Source organism: Strix aluco, chromosome 2 (genome assembly GCF_031877795.1).
Source record: "Strix aluco isolate bStrAlu1 chromosome 2, bStrAlu1.hap1, whole genome shotgun sequence".
Taxonomy (NCBI): Eukaryota; Metazoa; Chordata; class Aves; order Strigiformes; family Strigidae; genus Strix; species Strix aluco.
The window spans coordinates 41,031,431-41,046,608 of NC_133932.1; the positions used below are offsets into that span (position 1 = coordinate 41,031,431).

Sequence of the window (15,178 nt, forward strand, 5' to 3'; positions counted from 1 at the left end):
TTACTTTCAGTCTTTCCCAAGTTGACTGGTGGTAATTGGAGACTAATAAAAGTTTTTGTTTTAAGATCAGGAAGAAAAACAATTCTGGGATGTGATTGTCCAGCAGATGCTTTCACATTTTTCTCTCTAAAGAAAACTGGAGGAACCATTTGCACAAAACCATTCAAATGGGAAAATTACCTGGAGACGAGAAACAACACAGGCAGAAGGTGAGAGATTAGTTTACCCTGAGCCTGATGAGACTTGCTGAACATGTAGTACTCCAGTGTAGGTGATGGAGCACTCCCCAAAAGCTGGGGAGGTCCAAGTACTGACCAGCAAGAGGTATAGCCCTCCTCATCCATTTGACTTTCAAAAGAGGAATCAGTAAGCCAGTCCCCAAAGGAGTGACTCAGGCACCTAGAATTTGAGGTGGTGGACTTGTTTTTCACAGCAGTGGCCAACCCAGAGCTAGATGCAGGTGCCTCATTTTGTGAGGGAAGGTTGCAAAAGTGACAGAGTTGTGAAACAGAGCTTTCTCACCCAGCATCTGTCAGTCCCCATCCCATGTGCTCCCTGTGTGGTGTTAAAGGCTCACACCAAACCTTCCCTGATGTCTAGGGGACTGTCAGACCTCACATGGGTTTGGGGCTTTCTCCTGGGTTCCAGGTGCGCAGGAGTCACCAAGCAAGTTTGACTGAGCTGAGTCAGAAACTAGATTTTCTGGATCCCCCATAAGTATTTTCATCATGGAAACAGTCTTCCTCCTGCCATGGTTCGAAAAAGAAATCAGTAACAGCATAAATGCAGAAAACGATATGAGGGCATTTGCATTGCTAATTGTTGCACAAAGTTACCGGGAGCAGAAACGCAAGTCAAGATTTTGTGTTGGCTGTGGAGGGGCTCTGTGCACGCAGAGCACCCAGCCTGGGGTTCAAGGCAGGTATTACAGACAAATTAGGAATCCAAAAACACACAGGTCTGACACTGGGAAAATCTGACCCAGGACATTATTTTGCCTTTCCTCCTGGCATAAAGTATCAAGTGCACCTTTCACCTCTCAAGAAGTTGAAACATCGAAAATAATTTGTAGGTAAATTTAGCTCCAGGCCCAGATGGTCCGACAGCAAAAATGTTTAAATATACAGCCTAAGCTACGGCTGCAGCCCTCTTTCTTGATTTCAGTCTATTTCTACATCATGGCTCTCTTCCAGTAAGAAAAACATGTCCTTTACTGAGATCCATAAGGCTGTCTAACAATCTGTTTCCAACAGTTTTTCTTGAATCTGTCTGCATCTCCAATACCTGGGTCCCCGCTTCACCACCACTCTCACTAGGGTCAGTGGTGAGGTGCTGCTCACTCTGGGCTGCGAGCTGCCAGCATCCTCTCAGTGCTGGAGGGCAGCCTTCTTTATGCAGTCATAACTAAAAATTCACACCACAAAATGCCCCAAAAGTGCTAAGATAAAGAACTGGCCTGGTCTGCCCGTGCCCCAGCAGAGGTGATTTGCAAGCCATGGGTCTGCGGAGATGTCTTTGCAGTTGCTCTGTGACTCAGGCTGGCCTCTGATTCAGTGCTCTCTAGTTTAGTAATGGCTTGACTTGCATCGAAAGGAGGAGCAGCCCTTGCAACAGGGCTCCACACTGGGTTCACTCTCCCGTGTGTCCTGGGCATTTTTCACTTCACCATGCACATTTTCCTTTTGGAAAGTACTGGACGGCTCTGTGCAAAATGTCTCCTGGGCAGCAGAGCATTTCTCTGCTATCAGACAGGCCCAGGGAAATGCAGAGGTGATGCATGTGCTCAGCACCTGAGAGAACAGCAGGAGCAAGCCCAGATCCCTCAGGTCTAATCCAGCACTGGGCAAAAGGACTGAGAGGTGTCACAGGGGCTTCAGCTGGGCCCCCATCACTTGTGATCCTAAAATACTGAGTGTAAGAAACAGAAGAGTCATGGTCTTACTTTGCTGCTGGACTCAGTCGATGAGACTGCAGCAGAAGTCTTGAGGCACGTGGCATCTATTTTTACACAGCTTGATTCGAAGTTGTTAAAGCTGAGAGGAGTCTCCCCACTGCTTTCAGTAGACTTTGATATGAATTTAAATTTAAAAAAACCCATGATTAAAAATAACAGAATCATGGGTTTAAAAATTATTAAAGCATTGGGAGCTGTGTTCACCACTAGTTTCTCTTCAGACATCGATTACAAAGGCCAGACTCATGTAAGACTATGACTAATATGCCAGCCATAAAATCAGTCCATGGCTCAGAGAACAATCATTTTCCTAAACTAAATCTCATTTCCCTATATTTTCCTGGCCTTTTTTTTCATTGCCAAATTTTTCTCTTAATATTTTCCTTTTTCTTGGCAGTCAGGCCCTGGAATCGGTGCCCACCCTGTCTGCCAGCTCCAGTCAAGCCTTGAAATGCTAGTAGGCCAAGCTCCAAAAGGATGTGAAATTAATTTATAAATGGCAATTATTTTAAACCTAATCCTTCCCAAAAGAACTCTCGAGCAATTTTTTCCTCTCTGTGTTCAAGTTATTTCTGATGGTAGCTTTGTGTGAGCCTTTGCAAACTGTTCCTGGTAACAACTTAAACCGTTTCCGCAGCACGACAAGAATGACAGAAGTCTTGCACCAGCCTCACAGTCAGCCTCAGCACTTCCTTTATTCGTGGGTAGTTTGCAGCTGTCTTTATGTCCAGCTGTTTATTTGGTGTCTCTCTTACTGCCCCATATCCCGCATATTTTTAAAGTTTTCATGTCAAGAGGTTTGTAAAACTGTATTTTCTGCCATATTTTGTCTAGCAGTGTATTTTAACACTGCTTCTTTCTCAGGTGATGGGGGCTGCGTGTGGGCAGCCCATAGCAAATGACAGTCCCAGTTTCACTGCTCCTCTGTGTCTCACCTTCAGTCAGTGCCTGGTGTCTATGCGCTCACACCGCTGCCCCTGCCCCACACAACCCCTTGGGAAGGAACGGCAGCCAGTGGTGGCATTAAATTGTATTTTTCATGCACTCTTCCCACCAAACAGAGAGCATCCTGGCAACGTTGGCTGAAACAGGTCCTCATCACAGAAAGTGGAAAACTGGTAAAAACTGGTTCCCTTCCATAAGCAATGCACCCGGTGCCTATTTGTACCCTTGTCTTCATTCAGTCACACTCTTACTGAGACGTGGCTGATGCTCGGGGGGAATGGCACCGAGACAGAGCCTCTGAAGTGGCCACGTGCTCCCAAACGTCGCAGGCACTTCTGTGCCGCTTGAGCCTGGGCTGTTCTGACACCTCCCGGCACATCCCGACCAGCACCCTTGGCAGGGACGCTGCATGTCCAAAGGGAAAGGGGCATGCTGTGTATTGCTGGGAAAACCCACACAGCTATTTGAAGTGTCTGGTAATACACAGATCACCCCAAAACCTTCTAACTGGGGGCACTTCCATTACAACCAGTCCTGAGGCGTTGGAGGTCCAGGTTTCCCGCTCCATAGGTTTTGTGGGTGATAATTTCTTGCCCCACTTTGCATCACCCCGGCTCCCAGCTTCCCACCAGGGGCTACGCAGAAAACATTGAGGCATTTTGGAGAACTTAGGATCAGCACTCAACAGCTCCTGTCCACAGGAGCAGCCAGATGAGCACATTTCATGCAAATGTCTTTCCAGCAAGCTCGGCCAACAACAGTTGTTTGCAGGTGCTTTTTATTTGCCTTCTGGTTTTCTGAGACTTTAGGATGCACTTGGGTCCCATTTGCCAATTACTCTCTACAGCCAGGTGCTCTAGATACTTTATTGCTAATTCTTCCTAAGTGAAACCTCAGCTTGTTCCATTATCACATGAATCTGGAAAGCAGAGCTTTAACAAAAATATTGAATGTCATGAGATGTTACGAAATCACAAGAGCCAGCACCACGGTATTCTGAATTGGTTCACCAAGACACATTAATTTGATTAATAGTTGGGTCTAGCTGCTACTGTATCCTCTGTTTCTCTAATTCAGTGCTGAAAGGAGCTTAGTGGCCATCCTGAAATTAAAAACAAACAAACATGAATTTCAGGGAAAGGGAAATTAAATGAAAATAGCTACTCGTGGCAAGGCCATTGGGGGGTGGGGGAGGCATGCACAAATTTCTCCCTTCTGGATTAGAAAAAGCGGTCAGACTCACCTGCTGTCCTTCACACAGGGATGGTCTCAGCCAGAGGGTGTTGGTGGGTTTTTAGCACTGCTCCTCAAGAAAGACTTGGGCAACCAATACCCAAGGAAGTGTGAGGATGATCCAGAGGTCCAGAAAAAAGTGAAGAGAGAAGAAAAAACAGATGGAAATCTAGGGAGGGACACCTGATAAAGATCTTCAAGCAATTTAAAAAAACCCCAAACAATTAAAGGATAAGAATAAGCTGTTCTGCGTGAGAGCTTATGTGGCAGTGGGCTAGCTGGACTGTAGTTGGACTAGCGTGGAAATGGATAGCGGAGCTGTAAGGTCTCCACCATTGGGACACTTGAAGCAAGAGAAACATGGCTGCACATGGCGCTGTACTGGGCAGGAAGCTGCACCCGAGGCTGCCAGACATCCTTCCCTGTACAAGGGCTGGAGGTGGCCAGACCCCTTTGCCTCAGTTATCTCTGTCATGTGTGATGAGCTGTCAGCCCTTAAAGCTGTGGCCCACACATCTCTCTTGCACGGAGGCAAGACCTCCTAAAAGAGGAGAGGTTAGTGATGACTGGTGGCTGAATCCAGAGAATAAAATGGCAGGGTTACCAGTCTGTGCATAGACCATCAGAAGGAAAGGGGCAGCAGCAATAAGCTAATTTTCTCATTTTAAAAAGAAACCCTGTGTTTCTGTCATAGTTTTACTTGCAGCATTTTACGTTTTTGCTCTTCTGGAGCAATAAGAGGAAGTGTCCCTTTTTTCCACAGGTCTCCAGTTGGAGGTGAAGGATGCTACCTGCACTATAAAGCAGCCCCCACTGCTGCCAGCACTCCTTGCTCCTGCCCTAAGGGCCATCAAAATCCCACCATTGAGTTTCTTACCTCTCTCTACCAGCAGGCTGGGGTGGGGCTGGCTACACAATCCCCATCCCTCTCCTAGCCTTCAAGAGAAAAGAGTAGTTTCCTCAGCAGGAAATGGATGGTGAGCTCCAGTGAGAGCCGGTGCTGTACCTCCTTCACCTCTGCCAGCTCCTCCTGTAGCCCTCTCCAAGCCTGAGCCCCTCACTTTAGGGATCAACTGCCTGGGATTAGTGTTTTTTTAAGACCGAGTTCTATTCCTTGCCACACAGAGTATATATGGCAATAGTTATTCTAAAGCAAACTTTCCAGGTGTTTGAAGAACAAGAATACACCAGCCTCTTCCCTGGGGACATGGAGCTTTAAGAGAACAAGTTTGTCAGGTTTTACAGTCCTATAGTACTACTCAGCAAGGATGCATACAGCTACAACTCTTGCCTTACACGGTTCATATGCTGCATTGCATGTAAAGATAGCATTTTAGACTAACACCCACGGAAGTGTCATGTAAGGTTCAACGTATTATGTGTTTTAAAAGGACCTTGTCAGTCATGCTGGATTCTTTTTTTCCTTTCAAAATTTAAACATTCATTTGGATAAAAGCTTGTCAAATTCATTCCTCTAGTGATGCCTTAAAATAGTGGTTTTTTTCTTGCTCTGAAAAAATAATCAAGACACTAGAAATAATTGGAGACTTCACAGGGATGAAAACCTCCCTCTGTTTGTATTCTTGGTACAGAAAGAGCAAGAGAGAAGATCACCTTTGGGTTTTCACTCTGCTCTGGCTGGAGCAGCTGTAAACATTTACTCACAGTTTTCCCCAGCACCTCAAGCTGGAGATAGGGAAAAGAAAGTGCCCTTATACATTTGCACTGTTTCTACTAGCAAAACAAAGCAGGGATTTGTGTACAGTTCAGTTACTGCTGAAGGACAGGAAGAGAAAGGTGCTGGAAGAGTGATGGTGCTGGGGGGAAGTGCTGAGATTAAACATCTCTTTTTCCCAATCAGGGCACTTGTCACTGTTTCAGACATCCCTGAAGGGAGTTGCTGTATCACCACTGGTGTTTCAAAATGGAAATCTCTTCAGCAAGTGGTCAAGGGATGTGAACAGCTGTCCAGGTTTCAGGAAACTAATTATTTATCCCTTCCCATTTCCACTCATGATGCTGCTTGCGCTGCCTTTCCCCTTCCACCAGAGAGGGGGATGCCACAGGGCACCTTTGCCACATGAAGGCTGCGTGGGATTAAACCTCCCAGGTGCCAAAGGACCACAGCAGCCACCTGATGAGCAAATCCAGAGATGATGCTCAGTGCTCAGGAACTTTCCATCTAATGGCTATGTTGCCTGGGGACAAATGTTGACAGGGGTTTCTCTTTGTGTCTACAAGGGTGTGAAAGAAAGAAGCCCTGTAGGAAGCACTTTTGTTGAATTCTGTGTGCAGAATGACCAGAGAATCTAACGAACAGCTATTGACTTGCTTTATCAATGTGTTTTGAAAAAGGGTCTCCAAAGTTAAGCTGTATGACTTTTTTTTTTCCAACAGTAGTGTTGGAGTTACTAACTGACTGTTTCACATAGCAAGAGGGAATGTCCGGCTGCAGGGAGAGCAGGGAAGGGCCAGCCAAGCAGTGATGAACTTCACAGTTGCACGTCCCTAGGTAGGAGCCAAGCAGAGCTTTCTAAAAATACAGCTTTTGCATGACTGAAGGATTGTTTATACAGCAATATAAAGTTACTGGGGAAGGAAGGCAGAAAAGAGAAGCTTCTGAATGGAGGACATGAGTGCGAATATGACCTTGAGGTTCCACCAGAAAATATATATATATTTACCTAAGAAAAAGTCTAACACCTCAGCACTGGCAAATCAAGAAGGAAATATAAAAGGCTAAAAGCTGTGGAAACAACTAGGGCTTTTCTAACTGGACCAGAGTCTTCAAAAGACTGTCATCCCCAGGGACATCTGTGTTCATGGGATTTTATGAGAAGGGTTGTTCATAAATTTGACAGAAACACAGACTGAACTAAAGGATAGAGGACTCTCAGTACTACAGATGTAAATTAAGAATTACTGGAAAAGCTGTGACTACAAAGTCCCTCTTTTCCCCGCTACAGATCTGGATCTGTGAGCACACCCATTCCTGCTCTGAGACACGAGCCAGCTTCTTCTGGAGCAGATGGGGGCAATGGCCCTAGACACAGTCCCCTAAATCTCCTCCTGCTGCCGGACGAGGATGGAGGGGTGCTACATGGTGGACAAGTGAACTCATCCAGAGGGAGGCTTGTAGAGGCTGGGTTTGGAAGCTGCAAGAACAGCTGTGAGCTGCTTCATGACTTCTTAACTTTTTAAGCCATACAAGAAGTCTACCGAGAAAGCCTGATCTGCTGTGATGTCTGCCCACATTTTTCTTCCAAGAGCCCTGCAACAGTGGGATCTGTTTAAAGACACCACATTACAAGTTCAGAGTAGATGTGTACCAACAATAAATAAAAATATATATACACACACATCCCAGGTGGCTAAACAGCAGCACAATGGAGCAATTCAAAGCAAACAGACACCCTTCAAAAAGTAGAAATCAAATGCAGAAATTAGGCAAATTAGATGCAAGACTATAGTAAGGCAGCCCCAAAAGAAAAATCCAAGGAGCTTGTTGCTAACAGCGTGAAGGCTGACAATAAACCCTTTCTCAAACACATCAGAAGCAGGAAGCCTGCCAGAAGAGCTGCTGTGGCCAGCACAAAATCTCAGTGCAAGGAGGCCCAAGGAACGAAGAAATCAGTGTTTTGTAATGATTTTCACAGACGGTGTCTCAAAGAAGAAATAAGAATAATAGCTTAAGTGAATCTGTTAACAGCAAAATCAAGTAAAACCCAGTCTCCCCATTTGTCAGGGTAAGGAGCTGAGGGAGGTTGGGGGGTTGTGCACCTCTCCTCAACTAAGACTTTGATGCTGTTTTGTAGGCAAATAGTAGGTCTGATGGAAATACTACCCAGCGGGTACGAGTGAGGAATCTGCTCAGGGTGTGTACAACTCTGTTAAAGGCAGATGCTCATCATGGGAAGAAAACCAGGAGCAGAACAGGGACTCTGGGGAGCTCAGACTGCTAAGGCAGCCTGGAAAGAGTTGGGTTTTCAGCACAGTGCAAAGGAAAATGGGATAACCAGATGGGCACAGGTGTGGGAGGGTTTTCCCAGGGGAGGTCAGCCTTGGAAGATGTCATGAGCCTGAAGAGATGCAACTGCAGAGGAAATCCCCGTGTCAGGGATTGCAGGGTAGTGGGAGGACACAACAGAAGAGGGATCCCTCTTTGTTTTGTTTCTTACATTCTTCCCCAAACACAGAACCAGATATTTGACCCGATGTGTCAGCCCAAGTGAATTTCAACCAGGAATAAGGGCTGGGGCTCCCAGGGTGATGTCCCAGCTCATGGTCGGGCACACACTTCCGATGACCAAGGAAACATCCTCCTCAGGATGTCTTTAGCTTTACGCTGTCCATAAAATTAAACATGAATAATTTAACAATATTTATGAATAAAGCTATTGCAACATAGCTACTAATGACTCAGTCTTCTCAAGGAAACACCCTAATTTTCCACTGATACCTCCTTTTGGAGAAAAAAATGAAAACAAACAACTTGAAGGAAATAAGCTTATGCTGATCCAGAGAAACCATCTTAATGTCAGTGCTGTGAGTGGGAGGGAGAGAGCACTTCATAATGGCACATGGGAGCTTTGAGATCCCAGATCTATTAAAGCGTTAGTATACCAGCCTAGCCAGTTTGAACGCCTGGAAATGTTCATTCAGAACAAACCTTTGTCATAATCAAAAGCAATTCATCAGGCAAAAATGAATCTGATTTAATTTTAGAGGGCAGGTCCCCTTGAGAGACCTTTTATTTCAACATGTGAAACAGCTTTCGGTGGCTGTACATGGATTAACACAAGTTTCTCTCATAGATTCAGAATGGTCCAAGAGAGTTGATCTGATCTTTGTTTGCTTTTTAGGGTTTGGAAACCAGGCTCAGAGAACCTGCTTACCTCCCAGGTGAAACCTGGTAGCTCAGGAACCTATCCCTCTTCCCGTCTCCTTGTGTCCTTCTTGGGGTTTTTGAGAGAGTAACCACCATGATCATGCTCTCTTGACATCTTACCCAAATCAGCTTTGTCTGTGGCTGTAAGGTTGTTTTTTCTTCTAACCATCCTCACTCCCTTATGTTTACTGAGGTTGAGTCATTTCTCCAGGAGGACTGCAGAGACCCCAGCCTCCTTGTTAAAGGGCAATTACTCATTCCAGACATGGAGACCCATGTTTTTTCTGAACTGAAAGAAAAGAGGACTTCGATGAGCACCCAGTGGTGCTCCCTTGGCTCTGTCTGGGGGCAAGCAGCCAGGGAGAAGGACACCTTTCTCTACCCTGAGATGAAGTATAGTTATCACCCTGCCTGCTCCCAAGGGATGTCCCTGCTGCCATCAGCACTAGCTGCCGGGTCGCTGCTCTCCCCCAGGGGCCCGGCTCCAGTTGAGCTCTGCATGGGCATTGCCCAGACCTGGGCTGCTTCGGCAGCTTGGAAGAGGAATAGAAACTATTTCCTAGATGTTGGCACAACTGGAGAGGTGCCAGGGGAAAAAAATTCTTCTGGTGCACACGAAAGATGAAAGCAGATTGTGAAAAGAAGAATTAGGGAAAGGTCGTTATCACCCAAACAGCTGGGTCCTCCAATTCCAACTTCATTGAGGGAGCATGGCGGGGCAGAGGACCTTGTGGTGCAACGGGGTGTGCTTCTGCTGGTGCCACCCTACATCAGATGAGATAAATTCTGCTGGGGGGGGACTTGCCATCCAAACAAATACAACAAATACATTACAGGAGGCAGAAACCATGAAGGATGTTTCACTGAAAAAAATGTAAATGCAAACTCTTTCTAGTCTGTTTCCTATGAATTGGATTGCAATTTCCTTCCTCTGCTGACCTGACAACCACTGCAGACCTCAGGGGAAAAGGCCATAATAGAATAAGATCCCCTCCAGCAAAGCTCCTGTCCCACAGCTCTTTCCCAACCTCCCCGGAAGCAGGAAATACCCCTGCCTGCTGAGCTCACACATCAACTGCACATCATTAAACTGAAAGGTTTGCCATTTGAGGTCACCTAAAACCAAGCTGAGACACAGGGGAGCAGGTCAGGAGCACCCAGAGATGATCAGCGAGAGGAGCGAGATGCTCTCTGATGTGGAGAGGACATCCTGGGCAGGGGATCATGATGCAAGGGGGCACAAAGAACAGCCCGACGTGAGCAGGCAGCAGCCTCCCGTGGGGAGAGACGTGCAGGCTGTAGCAGAGAGGGGGAAACATGACTACGCATGTGTGTGTGGAAAGACCATACAGCTCCAGCTGAAGAAGTGAGGATGAAGCATATAAATTTTCAGGTCAGTAACTCGGAGGGTAAAGGATGGAGGCTGGGGAGGGAAAGATGTGACCCGTGGGCCAGGGAAGCGATGACTCTAGTCAGAGCATTTTAGCATGGCAAAAGGCAAACATGAGAAAATCAAATAAAGAATCACAGAGTAATTCAAGTTAAACCAACATTTAAACCAGCATTTCAGTAATGGGGACTAAGGTTGAGGAGCGTTGGAGGCACATTAAGCTTTCACAGTTTTTAAAACTTTAAGACGCTTAATGCTTTCTCAGATAGCCCAAGCAAATGAGTCACCTTGCAACAACACAAATAAATGCCTATTTTAAAAAGAACTTTTTCTTGTATCCTGGTGGATTTGCCATTGTCAGTGACAGGCACAGATCTCCATACAGTATTGAGCTAATTGCTTTATCATATCCTCTGGCCTGGATGTTTCTCCTAATTCCAACCTGCTCCTTAAACCTAAATTCATGCTTCCCTTTGAGCATCTGGAAAATGAGAAGAAATGCACTTCCCTTCTCCCCAGCCACAGAAAACCCCACTTTCTTAAGTTAAATCCACCACTGCCCTGTATCCACCTGCAGCACATAAACTTCATGGGGGTTTGCACCAAGGGCAGAAATGCCAAATGTGGGCAATCATTGGCAGGGAGGAAAGGAAATGATGAGGCAAGATGCTCCAACCCTCTATCCTCCCTCCAGGTGCCAAAATCTGCCATCACAAACCTCCTTATCCCTTCCCAAGACCCTTCCTCAGCAGAACTTGGGTGTTTTCCCTTGTGAGTCTTCATGCTCTCTGTTTGCCTGGCAGCACCCATTGACCTGGCCAGTGGCAAGCAGTGAGAGGAGAAGGTGCTGAGTTGCCCCAGCACCCTCCTTCAGCAGCCAACACCTCTGCTGCGGCTGCTCCCGCTCCCCCCAGCACCTCCAGAGTGAACTGCTGAGGAAGAGGAGGTGGGTATTGGGGAGGGGACCTGCCTTTGCTCGAGCGCAGGGGCTGGGAACATTTCCATGCTGGAAGTCAAACTGATTTTTCTAGTATAGTCTCCACATTAATGCACAGCTTAGCATTGTCCAGCATCATGTCCAAAACATCTTGTGCCTAGGGCCTGGAGGGAAGGAAGCTGTGGGTTATGCTGGCAGACCCTCAGGCTCTTATCCAGCAGGGGCCAGTGGCACTGGCCGGCTGGAGAAACACCAGACAGAGCTGAAATAGCCAGCTCCTAGTTCGTGGGGCAATGAAATACCTATTCTAACACAGCAGCACTTCATTCATATGCTGTCTTATGTTCTCCTGCCTTGTAATTGTGTAAATAAGCCATAGACAGCATTATCCATGGTATTCTTCATAACAGCAGTAATTGCTAAAGGCTCCATCAAGCTCTGTAAACAGCATTTTGCCCTGATTTTGAAAATTAGGAACTGATGTTGCACTTATGATAATTGCCAACTCATTTTGTTCAGAGATGGAAAACTCATTCCACCTTTGCTTTTTACTTTGTAGCTGCTGAAGTGGCTTTTCAAAGGTATTGTCAACTACCAACACAGGTATTGTTTCTCTGTTAACCAGAACTGAGGGCGGATCACTGAGTACTGGTTCAAATAATTTTTCGCCTGCCCAGACTTTTTACCCTGTTAGACTTTGCTCCTTTTCTTCTTGACTTTCTACCTTTAAAAATTTGTATACTTGCACCTCAAAGACACTTCTCATAAAAAGTGATTTTTTTTTTCCCTGTACTTCTCATGTTTCTTTTTTTGGGGAAATGTTTTCTGCTGTATCTATCTCAATGATAACCCCATAGACTTCTGACTGGAGCACACAGGTGAAAGCTGAAAGATGCTCAAGTAGGATTCAATTGTCAGGCTGTAACTTTACTTACAACCACACTGGTACAAATACAGTTCAGTGCACACAGACACAACAATTTCTCTTATCTGTGTTTAGGAATACCAAAATCTCTTGTTGCATTTGAGTGCTATGATAGATAATGATGAAGGAAACATAATCTGTGTGGAGCTGAGGTCTTTTTCTCCTAAGATGTCCACCAGCCCATGATCTGCTGTAGGCTGGTTCCTGGCAAAAGTGCAGTATTTTGCTGCAAAACATGTTGGCATCCTGCCAGCCGAGTGCTTGGGATCGCACCCCCATGGGGCACCACTGGGCTGAGCCCACACCGCCATTTCTCAGTAACATTATACTCAACCTGTCACTGAAACCAATTTTTTATTTTTCAGTCTGCCAGCCAGGTATCAGATATCTGCACCCTTATCTGATGACTGCATATCAGCATCCCTAAGCTGCCTGGGCACTTCTGCCTCCTCCAGCGTAACCACGATCACTTTTCTACCTAAAAACTTACCTTCTCACGTGCTCTCACGCTTTCAGGGTTGCATCAGCCTGGGAATTATAAGCAGATAAAAGGCTGAGCAGTGTATTAAGGACCAACAGCCCTAAACCTCCTCCAACATTTCTTGTAGCTCCTGCAAGATGTTGCAAGAAAAGTGCAGTTTACTCAAAGGACTACTCAGTTTCCCACTGGTTTGCTGCTGAAAAGTACAGAGAAGAAAAGGGCTGAAAATATTTATTCCTGTTTGTCTTTCTCTGTGCATGGAAGGCTAATATAAATGATAGCCCAGCCACGTCACTAGACTCATTTTACACTACTACTCGTCTCAGTCTCTCTTGTGGTGTCTTTTCTGCACCTTTCAATGATTTTAAGCTTTTGTATGTACTTTACAGCCAAGTCTTTCATATCACATTTCAATGCTCCTGTGGACTCTGGCAATGGCTGGGTTGTAGGCCTTGGCTTCAGGTGGGATTCTTTCAAGTGTCTCCCAGCTCCATGAATTGAAAGAGTTACTGCTTCAGCCTATTTGTTTAACCATTAGCCCATCAATTAACCATTACCTGGGCTTTGCTACTTTTAAATTGTTCTCTTCTATGCCTGTTCTGACTTGGTCTCCCTTTTCACCAGCTTCAGTCCCAAACCACGTGTCACTCCCTATATCCTGGGCAACAGCGCACATTTAAACCAGGCCTGAAAACACCTCCTATCAGAAAAAAATTGTGGGATGTGTCATTAGTCATCCTGCTAAAAACTGGCCGCATGTTGCCTTCTGCAAGAGAGGAACTGTCGCCCTTCAGGAGCTTCAGGGCGGGACAGGAAGGAGGCAGTGGGCTCTACTGATAAATCCATTTCCATCCCATCTCCAGCCTCTCTATGTATGTCCCAACTGCTGTGTATACCCAGTGCCCTGCAGTTCCCCAGGCAGGGGCAGCAGCAATTGTATTTTAATGCTTTAACAAGGCCCATGGCAATAGGAGGGCTGGCAGTGACCTGTAAAACGCTGACACTATTGCCCAAGGGGTGAAGCTGGAAGCTGAGCCCTCCCTGCTCTTGGCACTGCGAGATGCCTTTTCCCTTCTTCCATCCCTCCAGTATGTTTTTATGGTTTCCTGAAGTAAATAAGGATCCACGCACCTCAGCCTGTACCTAATCTTTTGAATCTTTTAACGGGTGCTCACCTCTTCACAATCCATCCCTTCCCCCTTATCACCAGCACTGCTGCTGCAAGCGGTGGGAGAGCCCAGCCTGCTGGGACGGGGCCAAGCACCGCTCCTCCAGAGCAAGGCAGCCAACACTCACTCAAGTTCTTCCAGCCTGCGGTGACAGGGTGACAGCTCCTGTGGGGCTCAGGGCTTGTCCCCACATTCCTAGCCCAGACACGCTGCTGCTGCACCCCACCCCACCCCACGTAATCTCCCACAGCATGGGCTCTGCCCCGGGTGCAGCGTGGAAGCTGCTCTCCCTCTCCACCTGCTCTTTTCTTTAGCTCTGCATGTACCTCCTGGCACTAACAAGGAAATCTGTCATGTGTCCTCCTCCCCCCCCCACCCCAGCAATTACCAAGTACATCCTGCTCTCCCCCTTTTTGGAGGAACGCCATTATTTTCCTGGAATGAGGCTGCCCTGGGGCCTGGTGGGCCCCACGCCCGCACTGCTGCCTTGCTAGCAGCCTCCTCCCTGGCATCCTCTGCCTTCCTTCCTGGGGCCCTGCAGGTAACAGCTCTGCACTGAGCTTGCTTGAACTTGAGCCTCAGCTTAGTCTGCAGCTTGAACTTGTCCGGGCATCGCCTGCATATCACCTCCTCTGCACAACGGAAACAGTCAGTACTGGTTGGCTTTGACCTGCCCCAGAGGTAAATCATCATCCTCATCAGCCTTCTCCCTGTCCTGCACAGCTTGCTGACCCCCAGCTGGACTGCTTCCTCTCTCTGGTTCCCACACTGGCTAAAGCAGTTATGGAAGATGAAGCTTCCCCACCACCCTTAGCTGCTGGCCCCATCTCAGCCGTTGGGCCATGACTCTGCTATGGATCCAGACAAAATGGCTCTGACCTCGGGAAGCCCTCTTCCTAGCCCTGTACGCCAAGTAACATCTTTACTTGAGCCCCTTTCCAGGATCAGGGCAGCAACCAAGGATGAGCACCCTCTTCCCTATCATCTCAGTTGAATCCTTGCATCTTCTATCTCCCAATCAGTAAATGTATTTGTGGCCAGAATATCCACAGCTGTGGAGTCCCCAAGCCTTGCCCACCCTTGTTCCAAGAATCTGCTATACTACACTGAACTGAGGCAAGCTGTACTCATTTAAGCAAAGCAGCACCATTTTTATACTACTTTGAAAGTCCTTCTTCCAACTAGAAGGGCACAGATTCAGGATACTTTGTCTATAGAATCAAAAAGTTACCTACCATATAAATTCAGGAAACTTG

General features: G+C 46.7%; 1 protein-coding gene across 4 annotated transcripts in view; it reads left to right on the forward strand.

The window, feature by feature from the left end:
• Positions 1 to 12,846, forward strand: part of DIPK2B (divergent protein kinase domain 2B) — a 29,399-nt gene extending 16,553 nt beyond the window's left edge. Inside the window, exons 6-7 of one of the 4 annotated variants that reach the window (XR_012621918.1) lie at positions 66 to 209; positions 12,638 to 12,846. The gene's annotated coding sequence lies outside the window, so the exon portion shown is untranslated. Of the gene's footprint in view, positions 1 to 65; positions 210 to 4,895; positions 4,981 to 7,098; positions 12,130 to 12,637 lie in introns of those variants that run through there. The other 3 variants (XR_012621916.1, XR_012621917.1, XR_012621919.1) reach the window with 3 other exon arrangements.
• The last annotated feature ends 2,332 nt before the right edge of the window (positions 12,847 to 15,178 follow it).